The sequence below is a fragment of the Lepus europaeus genome, chromosome X, assembly GCF_033115175.1.
Source record: "Lepus europaeus isolate LE1 chromosome X, mLepTim1.pri, whole genome shotgun sequence".
NCBI lineage: Eukaryota > Metazoa > Chordata > Mammalia > Lagomorpha > Leporidae > Lepus > Lepus europaeus.
The window spans coordinates 50,631,523-50,648,465 of NC_084850.1; positions in this window are offsets into that span (position 1 = coordinate 50,631,523).

Consider the following 16,943-nt stretch of genomic DNA (forward strand, 5'->3'; position numbering starts at 1 on the left):
GAAAGAAAATTGAACACTCATTTTTTTGTTGTTGTTCTGAAATGTCAATGCTTGAAGCAAAGAAAGCTTAATTGCAGGAGAAATTGGAGATTCTGGTAGCCATTTACATGGGAAGGTCTCTCTGGCTTGCTTGTGGGGCCACAGCACTTGCTAGCCCTGGAGCCTTATTCTGCTTTAGTGCTGCTCTTCTGTTACTACAGAGTTAGATTCATGGTGCTCAAGAGGTGATCTGATTCCTTGCTAGAGCACCTAAATGAGATGGCAGAAGTGGAAGCCTCTTGCCTCTTGCACAGCAGCACGCCCAGAGTGGGGCACATGGAAACCACTTTACGAACAATGCATGACTGCGAGCTATGGTGGCAGATATTAAATCTGGATTCATGTGGGATTTCCCAAGAGGTGGTTCATGAACCCCAGGAGTTTAAAAGGCAGCAGTGACATCTTTTTTTTTCAATTTCTATTTACATAGTTAGCACTCAAAGTTATTTAAGAGTATTCTGTTTAAAAAAGAACAGTCTGGGGGCTAGCGCTGTGGCGCAGTGGGTTAACACAGCCATATGGGTGCCGGTTCCAGTCCCGGTTGCTCCACTTCTGATCCAGCTCTCTGCTATGGCCTGGGAAAGCAGGCTAATCTGGGGGCTTGATCATTATACAGTTTTAAGTTGTTTTTATTTATAGTCATGTTTCGTTTCATTTATACCTACAATTGACTGAATTGATTGCTGGCTAAAGACAAGTAACATAAGGAAGACCACAAGTGCATAGGAGCAATAAGAATGACAGTGATTCTGAATGGCTGTCATCTCTGGGCTGAATTGTATAGCTCCCCACTCCCCTAATTTGTATGTTAAAGTGCTAATTCCCAGTATTTCAGAATGTGTCTGTATTAGGAGACAGAGTCTTTCAAGAGGTGAGGGAATTAAAATAAGGCCATTAGGGTGGGCTCGAATCTGCAATGACTGGAGGAGGAAATGTGGTCAGAGACACATACAGAAAGAAAACAGTGTGAACATACAGAGAGAAGATGGCCACCTACAAGCTGAGGAGAGAGGCTTCGGAAGCAACCGATCCTGCTGACATCTCCATCTTGAGCTTCCAGCCCCCAGAACTCTGAGAAAATAAATGTCTGTTGGTGAAGCCACCTTGTCAGGGGTATCTTGTTATGGCAACCCTAGAAAACAAATATATTGTCTGAAGCTGCTCTTTAACAGATTCTTAAGTGATGACAATGGCATAAAAAATGTCTTATACAGGACAGGCTTTGGGCCTAATGGTTAAGATGCTGGTTAAGATGTCCATATCCTATATTGGAGTACCTGGGTACAATTTTCAGCTCTGGCTCCTGACTTCAGCTTCCCATCAATAAGGACACAGGGAGACAGAAGTGATGACTCAAGTAGTTGTATTCCTGCTCCTCACTTGGAAGATCTAGATTGAGTTCCAGACTCCTGGTGATGGCCTGGCCCAGTCCAGCCCTAAATGTTGTCAGGATTTTGGGAGTGAACCAGTGGATAGGGGCTCTTTCTGTCTGTCTGTCTGTCTGTCTATCTCTCTGTCCCTCTGACTCTTTAATAATAATAAAGCACATTTTATACTGCACATTAAGCTCTCATATTTTAATAATCAATGGTAATCTAAAAATATAGTGATAATTATATATAATCTGGCTCTACATTTATTGGGAAAAAAGAATGTACATGTTGGCTATGTTATTTGTGAAGAAGGCAGACAGAAATGTCAGCATTCTCTTCTAATGTTATAATTTAGAAATAAGAAGCTACAATTATGTAAATAAATAAATTTATTTTTATAATACAAATGCAAGACTCTCAAACCTCACAACATGAAAGCAGTTTTTTCTCTATTTTTGATGCCATTACACATAGTTACATTTCTTTTGACATTCTAATAGGCACTCTCTAAACAAAACACACAATGTTATATTTAAATGTATTTGCCAACATATCATTTTTTGCATGCTTTAAGCAGTGTGAATCACTCGCATAAGGCAGATCATTTTTTCCTGGATTTAAATAATAGTAAATATTGCATTAAAATGCATTTAAAAATATTAACTTTGTGGAAGAAAGCCTCTGAGATGGCCCTCAATGCTTGCCACCTGCTTCTATTCAGGCCTTTGTGTTATCCCTGCCCATTTAAAGTGGGCTGCTTCAAGTGATTTGTGATAAAAGGAATGGAATTTCTTTTCTAAGACTTGATTATGACTTTGTCTTTCTTACTCTTTCTTTCTCCCTTGCTCAATCTAAAGGAAACCTACTGCCACATTGTGAGCCGTAAGTTGCCCTATAGAGAGGCTCATGTGGCAAGGAACTGATGTTTGTAGTCAACGGACAAAAAGGAAGCACATAGATGACTTTGGAAGCAGGTCCTCTACCAGTTGAGTCTTCAGATGAGACCACAGGCCATGGTCTATGCCTTGATTACTGCTTCGTGAGAGACCCTGAACCAGTAGCAACCAACTAAATCATGCTTGTGCCCTGAGATAACAAATATTGCCTTAAACTACTGATTTGGATGTAATTTGTTTTGAAGCAATAAATACCTGATAACCTAACAATCCAGAATAAAATATGTTTAGGTTGGTATTGTTTTTGTTATATCTATGCAGAAATGAGAATATATTTCAACAATTTCTAAAGGGTATTCAAGAGGTTATATATGAATATGAAAAGGGTACAGAAACTTAGTAAAGTAGATTAGGCAATAACTTCTTTCTCTAGAGAATCTTTGGGTTGTACTAGCTAGGACCCATTTATTACAAAAGGAGCAATCATTTCTCCTAGGCCCAAGTTTTACATGGGAGTACTGATTAGAAATTCAGATTTCTGAGGCCTACTGAAGAATTATCAGATTGGAAGATCTAGCATAATGGCCCTAGAAACCTGTATTTGTTTTCTTTTATTTAATGAATATAAATTTCCAAAGTACAGCTTATGGATTACAATGGCTCCCCCCCCCATAATTCCCTCCCACCTGCAACCCTCCCTTCTCCCACTCCCTCTCCCATCCCGTTCACATCAAGATTTATTTTTGATTATCTTTATATACAGAAGATCAATTTAGTATATATTAAGTAATGATTTCAACAGTCTGCACCCACACAGAAACACAAAGTGTAAAGTACTGTTTGAGTACTAGTTATAGCATTAAATCACAATGTACAGCACATTAAGGACAGAGATCCTACATGAGGAGTAAGTCCACAGTGACTCCTGTTGTTGACTTAACAAATTGACACTCCTGTTTATGGCATCAGTAATCACCCTAGGCTCTTGTCATGAGCTGCCAAGCCTATGAAAGCCTTTTGAGTTCGCCGACTCCGATCTTATTTAGACAAGGTCATAGTCAAAGTGGAAGTTCTCTCCTCCCTCCAGAGAAAGGTACCTCCTTCTTTGATGGCCCGTTCTTTCCACTGGGATCTCACTTGCAGAGATCTTTCATATTGGTCTCTCTCTCTCTTTTTTTTTTTTGCCACAGTGTCTTGGCTTTCCATGCCTGAAATACTCTCATGGGCTTTTCAGCCGGATCTGAATGCCTTAAGGGCTGATTCTGAGGCCAGTGTGCTGTTTAGGACATCTGCCATTCTATGAGCCTGCTGTGTATCCCGCTTCCCATGTTGGATTGTTCTCTCCCTTTTTTTTTATTCTATCAGTTAGTATTCACAGACACTAGTCTTGTTTATGTGATCCCTTTGACTCTTAGACCTATCATTATGATCAATTGTGAACAGAAATTGATCACTTGGACTAGTGAGATGGCATTGGTACATGCCACCTTGATGGGATTGAATTGGAATCCCCTGGCACAATAAATCTGTATTTGAACACCCCACCACCACCAAAGCAAATCCGATGCTCACAGAAATGTGAAAATTCTTATTTTTCAGATAGGCATGTATATGAGGCAGCTCTTCTCAAGCCTGGCAGTGCATCAGACTTGGGAGTTCATTCAGCTCTGAGGTCTACTCCACATCCATTGAATCAGGGTCTCTGAGGATAGGCCAAGGAATTTGTATTTTTAAGGTTGCCTAATTAGTTGTGAAGAAATCCCCTAAGGACAGGCCAGGTTTGGTCAGTAAATGTGACTGACACATTCTCAGCTTGTGCCACCCCCTTGGCCTGTTCTAACACACTCACTGGGCAAAACAGTGCTTTTACTAAGTAGCCCAAACCTTATCAGTTCTAGAGGCAGCCACCCACAGCTTAGGTCACATGCACCAGGAAAGAAAACAAGAGTCTGCATTTGGGAAAGAGCCTAGGGCTACAAGGAACAAAATTCAACGATAGTGGAGTGGGAGTAAACCACACAAACGAGTATTCTACATGTCCCACAGTTCTGGAAATACCCACAACTGAGGTCACAATGAACCATGGGAGAAAACAAGGACCCCCCTCATGAGCAGTATCTGGAAATCAATGTTCTCAGGGGTGGCCTAATGAGGCATAGGTGCCAAGCAATTTGGCCTGTTCAGTAGTTGGCCCCTGGCCTTTTCTTTGCCCACCATATCCCAGTGAGCAGGCTGATGAGATTCGTGATAGCAACAGCAAGCATCATTCCTGGTGTCTTATTACATTCAAGTCCTATGTCAAAAGCTTCACATACAGGGACTCATTTACTCCATTAACCCTGTGAGGGAAGTACATCCATAGTCTGCACTTTATACGAGGAAAGCTAGGCTCAGAAGTTTGAGTGACTTGCCCCAGTGGGAAAGCGGAAGAGCTTGGGCTCCAACCCAAGTCTCTCTGACCCCAGAGGCCAAGACCTTAAGCACAAGCTTCTTTGCATTTTTAAAGTGGTTCCATAAATGTGTTCACCACCGAGGCCGATGATGGCTGCTTTTTGTTTTATTCTAGTTTCAGGATTTCCCCAAGATAGAGGTCACGTTGGTCTCAGCTGCCTCGCAGGCTTCCCTGTCAGCTCTGAAGTTCCTTTTGACAGAAAGGCCCATGCTCGTGAGTCGTGGCTCCTCAGCTACTTGTGGGGACAGGATGGAAGGCCCCAGGACAATCCCTAAAGTCTCTGAAGACGTTTCAAATGTCCCCATCACCTGTCATTTTCTCTGAGAACCTGGCATTCTTGAGACCCCAAGCCATTCAGGCATAGTGGCAGCGGCCTCTGGGGTAACCAGGGACTAGTAGGTTTGTGTTCCACATCTCTGTTCACAGTTTGTTCCAAGGCCAAAACTAGACTCAAATTAGCATTGAAAGCGCCTTGGGGGTTACGCCTGGTGCAGGCATAGGTATCGTAAAGGGCAGGGAGGAGAAGCAAGTAACCGGACAGTGACAGTGGGCAGGTCACCCATGGCTCTCAGAGAGAGCACTTGCCTCAGGCATCCCTCTCCTGGGGTTCTTAAGCATAGTTGGGGTAGGAATCGCTCCGTCAGAGATGGTGTCCTACTCTGGCTCTGGTCTGGCCCAGAGGCTTTTTCTGCTATTCAGGGCCATAAGACTGGTGCCCGTGCTGGGTTACCTAGCTGAGAAAGCCCTTCCTTGCTGAGCTGGTCCTCAAGAGTCCCAGTAAAAACTGCTTCTGTGAACCACAGGAATCCATGCCCTACAGGAGCAGCTTTCCTGGGCTGGTGCTGTGGTGTAGTATGTTAAGCATCTGCCTGCAGTGCTGGCATCCCATACAGGTACCAGTTCGAGTCCTGGCTGCTCCACTTCTGATCCAGCTCCCTGCTAATGAGCCTGGAAAATCAGCAGAAAATGACTAAAGTGCTTGGGCCCCTGCACCCACGTTGGAGACCTGGAAGAAACTCCTTTTGCAACCATCTTGGGAGTGAACCAGTGGATGGAAGACCTCTGTTTCTGTCTCTCCCTCTCTCTGTCTGTAACTCTGCCTCTCAAGTAAATAAATAAATCTTAAAAAAAAAAGAAATAAAAAATTTCCAAAATTTTTAGGTTCTGATCATTGAGGAACAAATGTGTCCACAACAGCTCGTTCCCTAGGCGCTGGAATTCAGAGGGTATTGAAGACAGTTTTAGCAAGATCTGCAAGATAGGCCTTTCGGACTTCTGTGGCCCTAGGGGTCAGATGTGCCTTGGCCCATCTGAGGCTGCCCCTACTCATAACCACCTTCTTCCTGGACCCAGAAGAGGAAACAGAATTAGATCACATGCATCAGGGAGACAAGCTGATCATATCATAAAAGCCCATGCAAGCCAAGAGGTTCTTGAGACTTGAAGTTGGCTGGGGTCTGTCCTAGCAGTCGGAGGAAGTTCAAGGCCACAGACTGTGGGCCTACAGGGATTAACAAAGAAATCATTAGGATGCCATGGTCATCCTGGATCGCACATTCTGGAAGTAGGGTTAGGGGACTAAGAGCTAGAGTTTCCTCAGGGCTCCTTGCAAGATTTTGGGGACCTCTGAGAGGTCATCATTCACTTTCTGATGGCCACCTTCAGCAGCAGGGAAGTGTGACTTTTTGTATTCTTGGCCTGGGAGCTAAACGTTAGTAGCTGCTCCTGGGTTTCCTCACACTTGTTGCCCAGTTATTCGTGGCCTAATGTGAGACAGAAATGCCTCAGGGGCACCGTTTCTGAGGTTTATGTTGGAAGAAGAGGTGAGTACTTGGGGGGGGGGGCACCTGGGACCCAGGGAGGGGGGTGCGCAGCAGCTTCTGCCAGCACCAGTATTTCCCAGCATTTACAGGACTTCTGGGTTGTCCTCAGATGGCATCTGGGGAGCGGGCTCCAGGCACGTGGGCTATTCCTGAAGGGAAGAGAGGCAGAGGCAGGGAAGTGGCTTCAGGCATCGCTGGAGCCCAGTGCTAAATCTGAGATAGCCTTGCCCCAGTGTCTGTTTGCAGTCCAGGATGTGTTTGAGAGCAAAATATAGGAGACATTAAAGTGACTTGGGGTGTGTGTGTGTGTGCATCTGTGTGTGTGCACAGGTCTGTGTGTGTGTGTACCTACTTTCTTAGTTTCTATGTCTCCAACTCGGGTGATTGGAACCCTTTATGAGACCTCTCAGTACAGCATCACCTTATTTTGGGTGAAAAACATATCCTATTATCCAGGATAAAAGCTACCCACACTCCGAGGGAGACCAAAACTCTCATGACTACCTCACTGCATTGGATTATGGGATTATGGGATTTGGTTCTGGGACCTGCCAAGTCTAATTAAAGTCTGAGGACTCCTAGGAGACAGGCTGCAGTTTGCACAGCCTGGATCTAGAAGGGGGGGGGGTCGAGTGTCCTCCCAGCCCCCACATCGCTGAGAACACCACACTGGGCCATCCTACAGCTGTGGGATTTGTCCTTTCTACCCCAAATCCCCAGCAGGTTACTGGCTACATCTTACCCACACTCCTCTGCTAAAGAGCTCAAGACCAGAAGTGACCACATCCTCCTGTCCTGGGCTGTGAGCACCAGCCCTGCACACACAGCTCCTCCCTCCCCCCTCCTTCCTGGGCTGTGAGCACCAGCCCTGCACACACAGTTCCTCCCTCCCCTCTCCTGTCCTGGGCTGTGAGCACCAGCCCTGCACACACAGCTCCTCCCTCCCCCTCCTGTCCTGGGCTGTGAGCACCAGCCCTGCACACACAGCTCCTCCCCCGCCTCCTTCCTGGGCTGTGAGCACCAGCCCTGCACACACAGCTCCTCCCCCCCCTCCTGTCCTGGGCTGTGAGCACCAGACCTGCACACACAGCTCCTCCCTCCCCCCTCCTGTCCTGGGCTGTGAGCACCAGCCCTGCACACACAGCTCCTCCCTCCCCCTCCTGTCCTGGGCTGTGAGCACCAGCCCTGCACACACAGCTCCTCCCTCCCCCTCCTTCCTGGGCTGTGAGCACCTGCCCTGCACACACAGCTCCTCCCTCCCCTCCTTCCTGGGCTGTGAGCACCAACCCTGCACACACAGCTCCTCCCTCCCCCTCCTGTCCTGGGCTGTGAGCACCAGCCCTGCACACACAGCTCCTCCCTCCCCCTCCTTCCTGGGCTGTGAGCACCAGCCCTGCACACACAGCTCCTCCCTCCCCCTTCTGTCCTGGGCTGTGAGCACCAGCCCTGCACACACAGCTCCTCCCTCCCCCCTCCTTCCTGGGCTGTGAGCACCAGCCCTGCACACACAGCTCCTCCCTCCCCCCTCCTGTCCTGGGCTGTGAGCACCAGCCCTGCACACACAGCTCCTCCCTCCCCCCTCCTTCCTGGGCTGTGAGCACCAGCCCTGCACACACAGCTCCTCCCTCCCCCCTCCTGTCCTGGGCTGTGAGCACCAGCCCTGCACACACAGCTGCTCGCTCCCCCCATCCTTCCTGGACTGTGAGCACCAGCCCTGCACACACAGCTCCTCCCTCCCCCCTCCTTCCTGGGCTGTGAGCACCAGCCCTGCACACACAGCTGCTCGCTCCCCCCATCCTTCCTGGGCTGTGAGCACCTGCCCTGCACACACAGCTCCTCCCTCCTCCCTCCTTCCTGGGCTGTGAGCACCAGCCCTGCACACACAGCTCCTCCCTCCCCCCTCCTGTCCTGGGCTGTGAGCACCAGCCATGCACACACAGCTCCTCCCTCCCCCCTCCTGTCCTGGGCTGTGAGCACCAGCCCTGCACACACAGCTGCTCGCTCCCCCCTCCTGTCCTGGGCTGTGAGCACCAGCCCTGCACACACAGCTCCTCCTTCCCCCCTTCTTTCTGTCTGCTCCCCACTGCCCTCTGCCCCTTCCCTTCCTGCCCCAGAGCACAGTCCTAGCAAGAGTGACAGGGACAAAATGTCTTCAAGGGTGGCTTCTCACTCCAGAGCAGTGTCCTCACTGCCTCACCCCCTAAATGCTGGATCTCCCCTGGCACTGTCCCAGCCCCTAGCCCTGCAGGAATGAAATGGGAGAAGAGACACCCCAACCAGTCCCACAGGGCCAACATATACCACTTAGACCCTGGTGGCTCCCCTGCTCCCACGCCTCACCTGGGCTCCAACCCAAGATGCCCAGTGTCCTGCCACACGCATCCACTTGGAAGGCTCACTGATCCCCCCACCACAACTGTCCCCACTCCCTTCCCTTCCCGAAAGTGGTCTCGGCTTCCACGCTCAAGTCAACAGTGTCACCACTGCCATGAGCTGGAACCTCAGGTCACCGTCACCTTAGCCCCGACCCCCACGGCCCTCAGCACTGTGGCCTCTACCCACAGGCCCTCTCGTCTCACTCTCACGGCCAGGGTCTTGGGTCAGAGCACTTTCCACTTCTGGCCTGGGCCTTCAGCTGGCCTTCCAGTTGTTCCACCTGCTTTTTGTCTCTTTGCTCTCCATTCCTTCTCTACTCTGGGGCCACAAGGATTGTCTTCCCGATCTGTCACTCCTCGGCCTGATGAAAACCTCCCATGGCTCCCCATCGCTCACTGAACTGACCGCTCAGTGAGGCCAGCGAAGCCCTGAACAGCTGACAGCATCCACCCCGTCCGCATGCCATCCACTGCCACCACTCGCACCTGCCACCCACGGCGCCCTCCCTCCTGGAACACACAGCCTGCGCTTTCGGGCACCTGTGGCTCCCCATGTCCCTCCCTCTCTCCATGGCCTCTCCTGGCAAAACTCTACCCCCCAAGCCCCAGCTCGGACCTCAGCCATCCACAAAGCCTCCCCAGCCTCCCCAGCTTGGCTCTGGCACAGGAGCCACTGCCCTGTGAGGGTTGACATGGGCCTCGGTCCTTCCCACTAGATAGATGGGGAGCCCTCACCACCACCAAGGACTGCCTGGGACCGTGTACAGTTCCCCTTGGGATTCTCAGAGCCTTGTATAACTCTTTTTTGGTATAATTCTTGATATGCAATTGGTGCATGATGAATGTTTGTTGTTCAATCTCTTTATTCTACAATCCAGTCAAGTACACCAAATGAACCTCAAACATGCAACTCTGAGTATTTGCATGTGTCATTCATCTTGATTGCCCATTTCTTCCCTTTATTTTTTGTTGTCTTCAATATCTAGCTTCAGGCACTCTCCGAGGAAGGTCTTCCCATTGAATTTCACCCAACTCTGCCCCTTAGCAATCATAAAATTGTAGCCATGAGATGTTTCTTTCCCAAATCCTCATGTCATGCAAATATTGAGTCTTTCAGAGAGGAATTCCAGCCTCTAATTCGGTTTCAGCTTCCACTAACAAGACTCTTTCCCGTTTGTAAACATGTCCTCTAAATTAGGAGTTGCCTCTAACTAACAAATTCATCACTTGGGATTCCACAGAGTGCACTGAAACTTCAGCTGCTACACTGCTCCTAAACACCAGAAATGTGTAGTGAAAAGAAGAGTTACCTGTCTCTTCAAGGAAATCTGTCCCTCTCAACTCCTTCTAAGGAACTCACGCATGGATCGTACAGGGGACTGGGCTATGGGTGGTGGCCATACATGATCTGTACATCTTGTGATCTGTACATTTCATCTGGGAAGACTTCTTCCCCCGAAGCAGTGATAGCGTAGGTCAGTAGATTAGAGTTCACGAGGCAGCCTACCAGAGGGCAGTACATAGCAGGCTGGTTAAAAGCATAGGCTCAGGTATCAAACAGATCTGGATTCAAATCCTGGCTGTACGGTGTATAGATTGTGTAATACTATCTTCAGTCTGTGCATCTGTAGAATGAAGAAAAAGATAACTCCTCCTTCCTAGGTCTGTGGTGAGAACTACACAAATCAATTCTTGGCAAAGTTTGTGCTTTATACATGTGTGGTAATCATTATTATTTGCCCACACGCCTAACAGCCTCATCTTCGCTCTATTGTACTAAGCCATAGGGAATTCCACAAGGAGTTAAGCCTCGGGAAGCTTGTGGCTCACGGAAGAAAATGTGGAATACCAATGTGCCATGGCAACAGTTAAAGAGGCCCAGAGGCCAGAAAAAGCTAAAGGATTGCACAACCTCACAAAGACCAGTCGGTCAGAGGTTCACTAGAACAGCTGCAGGGCCTGGTGGCAAGAAGAGTAACATGAGACCGAGTCAGCTTGCTGGCCCAGCATCCCTCGTCTCCTCCTCCCTGATGCCCTAAGTCCCCAACTTTGATAAAATCCAGTCTCAAGCAAGCCTGCTCCAGAGGCATCAGGTAGTAACAGGCAACTTTTAGCTCACCTGAGTGCAGCGCCCACTCAGCTCTCTCTAACAAAGGAAAGTCCCAGCCACGCTGGTGGACAGATGGCAGATTCGGTCACCACGAAGTATGCAAGTTTACATTGTAAGAGTTATCTTTTCAACTTGCAACATATTGAGTAAACCTGAGTGGGAGATTGAGTCATGTGTTTACTTTGGAATCAATAATCTCTTGGACAGGTTTTGTCCTTTCATTGCTCAATTTCTATCCTTGAGTCAATAGTGGCCTTGCCTTCTGGTCCCTGCGGTGGCTTTTAATCAACTTTGGGGTTTGGCAATTTTCATTCCAACGGGATCTCACTGCCAGAATGAATGCAGTCATTCAATACGTGGAAAACAGCTGCTTCCAGGCCAGGATGTAAAGTTATGTCGGTGTCTGGTAAAAGGAAGTCATGCCTAGACGGCATGCACAGAGCCCCAGCGCTTGTGGCCCACGGTCTCCAAGTAAAATATCGTGTCACAATCCTATTTCCTCAGAAATCAGTGTCTTCTTATATTGTTGTTAAGTTTAATTTGAGAGCTGAAAGTGAGCACAGGTAGAATCCATGTAGCTCCTATGCTAATGCACTTTATTCCCCTGGCCCTGCATGCATTTTTTGTTTGTTTATTTGTTTAATGTTCTGCCCCCTGAAAAGAACCAAGCCCTTACCTTTTTGAATTTAATATTTAATTATTGAAAATTATTTCAAACATACACAAAAGTTGGAGAGGCTAATATAATGAATTCTCAGTGAATACTGATTGCCGAGTTTTAGCAGTCAGCAATGTTGTACCATTCTCCATCCATCCATCCAACCCTCTCTCTGACTAAAACACTTTGAAGAGGAGGAATGTTTTAAAGCAAAGACCAAAAATGCCATTTACTCCATAAATAAAACAGTGTATATCTCAAATATGCTTTTTAAACATATTTACAATATAACTCCTACTTAATTAGCCATAATTTTCTAATATCAGTTAATGCTTAATCCAATTTCAGTGTTCCCTGATTGACAAGCTGGTCTCTGGAAAAGACTTTTGAAATGAGGGCTCAGAGGACCTGACACGGGACAGGTCTTTCCCAAGGTCACAGAACCAACTAACAGAAGAGCTATGTGCAGAACCTGAGTCTCTCGACCCACTCACTGTCCAGTGGTTTTGCCTTCTCTGTGGTTTGTTTCTACTTTCCCTTTGTAGTCTCTGATGATCTTTCCTAAGCTTGTTCTCCTTATTGACAAAACAATCACCAGTCTCTATTTCAGGGCAAAAAAAGCAACAATAAGAAATAGGTTCATGACATTGGAGACCTTGGGGCCTCTATACTTGTATGTTCACAGCTGAGGACTGAGGGCTGATTGCCGACTGGCTTAAATGACTCTGGCACCTTCCTGGTTAGGTATCAAAGCCAATGACATTCCCAGGTCCCTGTCTGTACATGTTTAGTCTTCTTCAGAGTACACTGCTTCAGCATTTGGATACTTGGGATCTCTGCAAATACTTGCCCAGGATTCCATCGTGTCTTGAATCAACGGCACACCCTGGGGCATGCAAACAACAGAAGCATTGTCAGATCCTACAGAAGTGCAGAGAGGATTAACAATTCAGGTTCTTAATGGCAACTGCCTGTTAGGGATTGCTGGAATGGTGGGCATGTAGGCTGTAAGGGTGAGGGGAATGGTCAAGGCAAAGCAGAACAGAAGCTGAACCTGCCCTGCAGGAGTTATGTGTAAATGGCAGTAAAGCTAGAGACAACGATCCACTTTGGGGAGACTATGAGATGATGACCGGGCATATTGTGGGATGCCACATGTGTTTACCAGAGGAAACTGGTTTTTTATAAAAACTCCAAACAAGTGAACAAGCAAATTAACAAGCCACCAAGCCAATCCATGATGAAATAGAAATATAAATGACAGTTCTATTGCACCTTTGGTTTCTATGCCTTTTCTTTGGACAAACATCTCTGTAAAATGTTTGCAAGATTGGGGCATATTGCCTTGTTCTGGCATAACACATTAAACTTAAAAGAAGTGGAGCTGTTGACCTGGAATAAAATTTGAGCCATCTGCTTGGAAAGTAGATCCATCCAAGACATCCCTGGAACCAGCCTATGGCGTGGGCTCTGGCTAGCCTAGGGTGATGAAAGGTGAGATTTGGACAATACTTAGGCTCCTAGGTTTTTGGGTAGCTGCTGAAAATCATTAACATGGGGCTGGCCCTGTGGCATAGCAGGTTAAAGCCCTGGCCTGAAGCGCCGGCATCCCATATGGGCACTGGTTCTAGTTCCGGCTGCTCCACTTCCAATCCAGCTCTCTGCTGTGGCCTGGGAAAGCAGTAGAAGATGGACCACGTCGTTGGGACCCTGCACCCACGTGGGAGACCCGGAGGAAGCTCCTGGCTCCTGGCTTAGGATTGGCGCAGCACCAGCCATTGCAGCCAAATGGGGAGTGAACCAGTGGATGGAGGACATCTCTCTCACTCTCTCTCTCTTGCTCTCTCTCTCTGCCTCTCCTCTCTCTGTGTAACTCTGACTTTCAAGTAAATAAATAAATCTTAAAAAAAGTAGTGCTAGATTTCCTAAAAGGAATTTTTTAAAAAATCATTAACTAACTACAGACAAAGGAGAAGACAAAATCACTCTCTAACTGGTTTGAACACCAAAATTAGACAGCAACAACTCAAAGTTATATTCAAATAACCTTGCTGTCCTACAATCCAGAGCCAAGTTCTTTCTTAGACCAGTCATTTCCTACCACTACCAGCAAAGGCCTATTTAATTTAGTTCAGTCTGACTACAATACGTAATCAATAGAGGCTTCAACAGCTTAAATTTACTCCGAATAGTTACTAATCTAGTCCTATGAGGGTCCACAACTCAACTTTCTTGAATCTTCATTGTCTCCACTTAAATGGTGAGTAAGCTTTCCTCCAATCTGTAGCTTCTTCACCCGATAAATGATATCATTGTAGTTCCTTTCCCATGAAACTTCTGTGAGATTTCAATAAAGCATTCATTGTTGGTTCACTCAGCCATTCATTTCACAAGTATGGCGGTTACTTCAAAAAGATTGTGGGAACAGAATTAAAAAGATAAGGCTGCTTTGGTGCAAAATATTTTGAAATTCAAGCAAAGTTTTTTTCTGAATATCCATGTCTCATGAACGTTTTGAAGACCCCTTTTGTGTGTTTACTACCTATCATGTGTATATCATGTATGTGACAGAAAGGAGTGCCTGGGGCACCATGTGGTAATACAACAGAGTAAAGACAGACTTCTTTCCTCAAAAAACTTACAGTGCCACAGGGAAGGCAAGACACGTTTCATGATTCTCCAGCAAACCCTGCATAAACTGAGTAAATCAAGCCTGATAGGCTCCGGGAGAGTAGGAGAAGAGAAAACTTCTCGGCTAACTTCTCCTCTTCATTAAAGCCTCACAGGTTTCACCTCCTCTAGGAATACTCCTTTTGTTAAGATTTTATTTATTTATTTGACGGGTAGAGTTACAGACAGTGAGAGAGAGAGACAGAGAGAAAGGTCTTCCTTCTGTTGGTTCACTCCCCAAATGGCTGCTACGGCCGGCGCACTGCGCCGATACAAAGCCAGGAGCCAGGAGCTTTTTTCCGGGTCTCCCACGTGGGTGCAGGGGCCCAAGCACTTGGGCCATCTTCTGCTGCTTTCCCAGGCCATAGCAGACAGCTGGATTGGAAGATTTATTTATTTATTATTTATTTGTTTTTTTATTTTTCTTCATTTATTTTAAAGATTTATTTATTTATTTGCGCATCAGAGTTACACAGAGAGAGGAGAGGCAGAGAGAGAGAGAGAGAGGTTTTCCATCCACTGGTTCACTTTGGCTGCAACGGCCAAAGCTGTGCCAATACAAAGCCAGGAGCCAGGAGCTTCCTCTGTATCCCCCACGCGGGTGCAGGGGCCCAAGAACTTGGGCCATCTTCTACTGCTTTCCCAGGCCATAGCAGAGACCTGGATCAGAAGTTGAACAGCCAGGACTAGAACTGGAGCCAGGGCGTTAACCTGCTTCACCAACAGCGCCAGCCCCATAACTCATTTTTTTTTAAAGTTTTATTTATTTATTTATTTATTTATTTGAAAGGAAGAGTTACAGAGAGAGAGGGAAAAATTCTGGGGGGGAGGGGGTGGAGAGAGAGAGCCCTTGCCCTGATTGTTGATGAACAACGTAATACTTTATCCCTTTTAGTATTTTTTTTTGTTTGTTCTACTTAATACTATTGGTTGAATTCTGTAATTAATACACAGTTATTCTTAAGTGTTGAAACTTAACTGAAAAGTGATCCCTTTTAAATATAAGAGTGGGAATAAGAGAGGGAGGAGACTTGCCCCAAACGGTAGAGTTAGAAACGTGCCAGGGGATTCCAATACAATCCCATCAAGGTGGCATGTACCAATGCCATTTCACTAGTCCAAGTGATCAATTTCAGTTCAAAATTGATCATAATGATAGGTCTAAGAGTCAAAGGGATCACATAAACAAGACTAGTGTCTGCGAATACTAACTGACAGATTAAAAAAAAAGAGAGAGAGAATGATGCAACATGGGAAGCAGGATAGACAGCAGACTCATAGAATGGCAGATGTCCTAAACAGCACTCTGGCCTCAGAATCAGCCCTTAAGGCATTCAGATCTGGCTGAAGAGCCCATGAGAGTATTTCAGGCATGGAAAACCAAGACACTCTGGCAAAAAAAAAAGAGAGAGAGAGAGAGAGAGAGAGAGAGAGAGACCTATATGAAAGATCTCTGCAAGTGAGATCCCAGTGGAAAGAACAGGCCATCAAAGAAAGAGGTACCTTTCTCTGGAGGGAGGAGAGAACTTCCACTTTGACTATGACCTTGTCTAAATAAGATCGAAGTCGGTGAACTCAAAAGGCTTCCATAGCCTTGGCAACTCATGACAAGAGCCTAGGGTGATTGCTGACGCCATAAACAAGAGTGTCAATTTGTTAAGTCAACAACAGGAGTCACTGTGGACTTACTCCTCATGTAGAATCTATGTCCTTAATGTGCTATACATTGTGATTTAATGCTATAACTAGTACTCAAACAGTATTTTTCACTTTGTGTTTCTGTGTGGGTGCAAACTGTTGAAATCTTTACTTAATATATACTAAATTGATCTTCTGTATATAAAGATAATTGAAAATGAATCTTGATGTGAATGGAAGGGGAGAGGGAGCGGGAGAGGGGAGGGTTGTGGGTGGGAGGGAAGTTATATGGGGGCAGAGAAAGCCATTGTAATCCATAAGCTGTACTTTGGAAATTTATATTCATTAAATAAAAGTTTTAAAAAGTTTTATTTATGTATTTATTTGAAAGGAAACAGAGAGAGAGGGAGAAACTGCGAGGGAGGGGGGAGAGAAAGAGAGAGACCTTTCATGTGCTAATTCATTCCCCAAGTGGTCACGAAAACTAGGGCTGGGCCAGGCCAAAGCCAGAATCAGGAGCTTCATCTGGGTCTCCCAGGTGGATGCAGGGGCCCAAGCACTTGGACCATCCTCCACTACTTTCCCGGGCACATTAGCAGGGAGCTGGATCAGAAGAAGAGCAGCCAGAACCTGAACCGGTGCCCATATGGGATGCCAGCGTCACACAGCAGCTTTACCTGCTGTGCCACAATGCTGACCCCGGATCCTAATCCATTTCTAACCTGAGCTTGTTAGGCCTTGGTTTGCTCACCTGTGATACGTGAGGGTTGAATCAGTTGACCTTCAAGGGCACTTCCAGCCCAAACATCCTCCAGCTATTCCTTTTTCAGTGTCATACACTGAATGTGGGTTCAATGTCATAGTGGTAACTGGACGGGCACTTTGGAACTGAAGCTTTCTCTCCAAAGT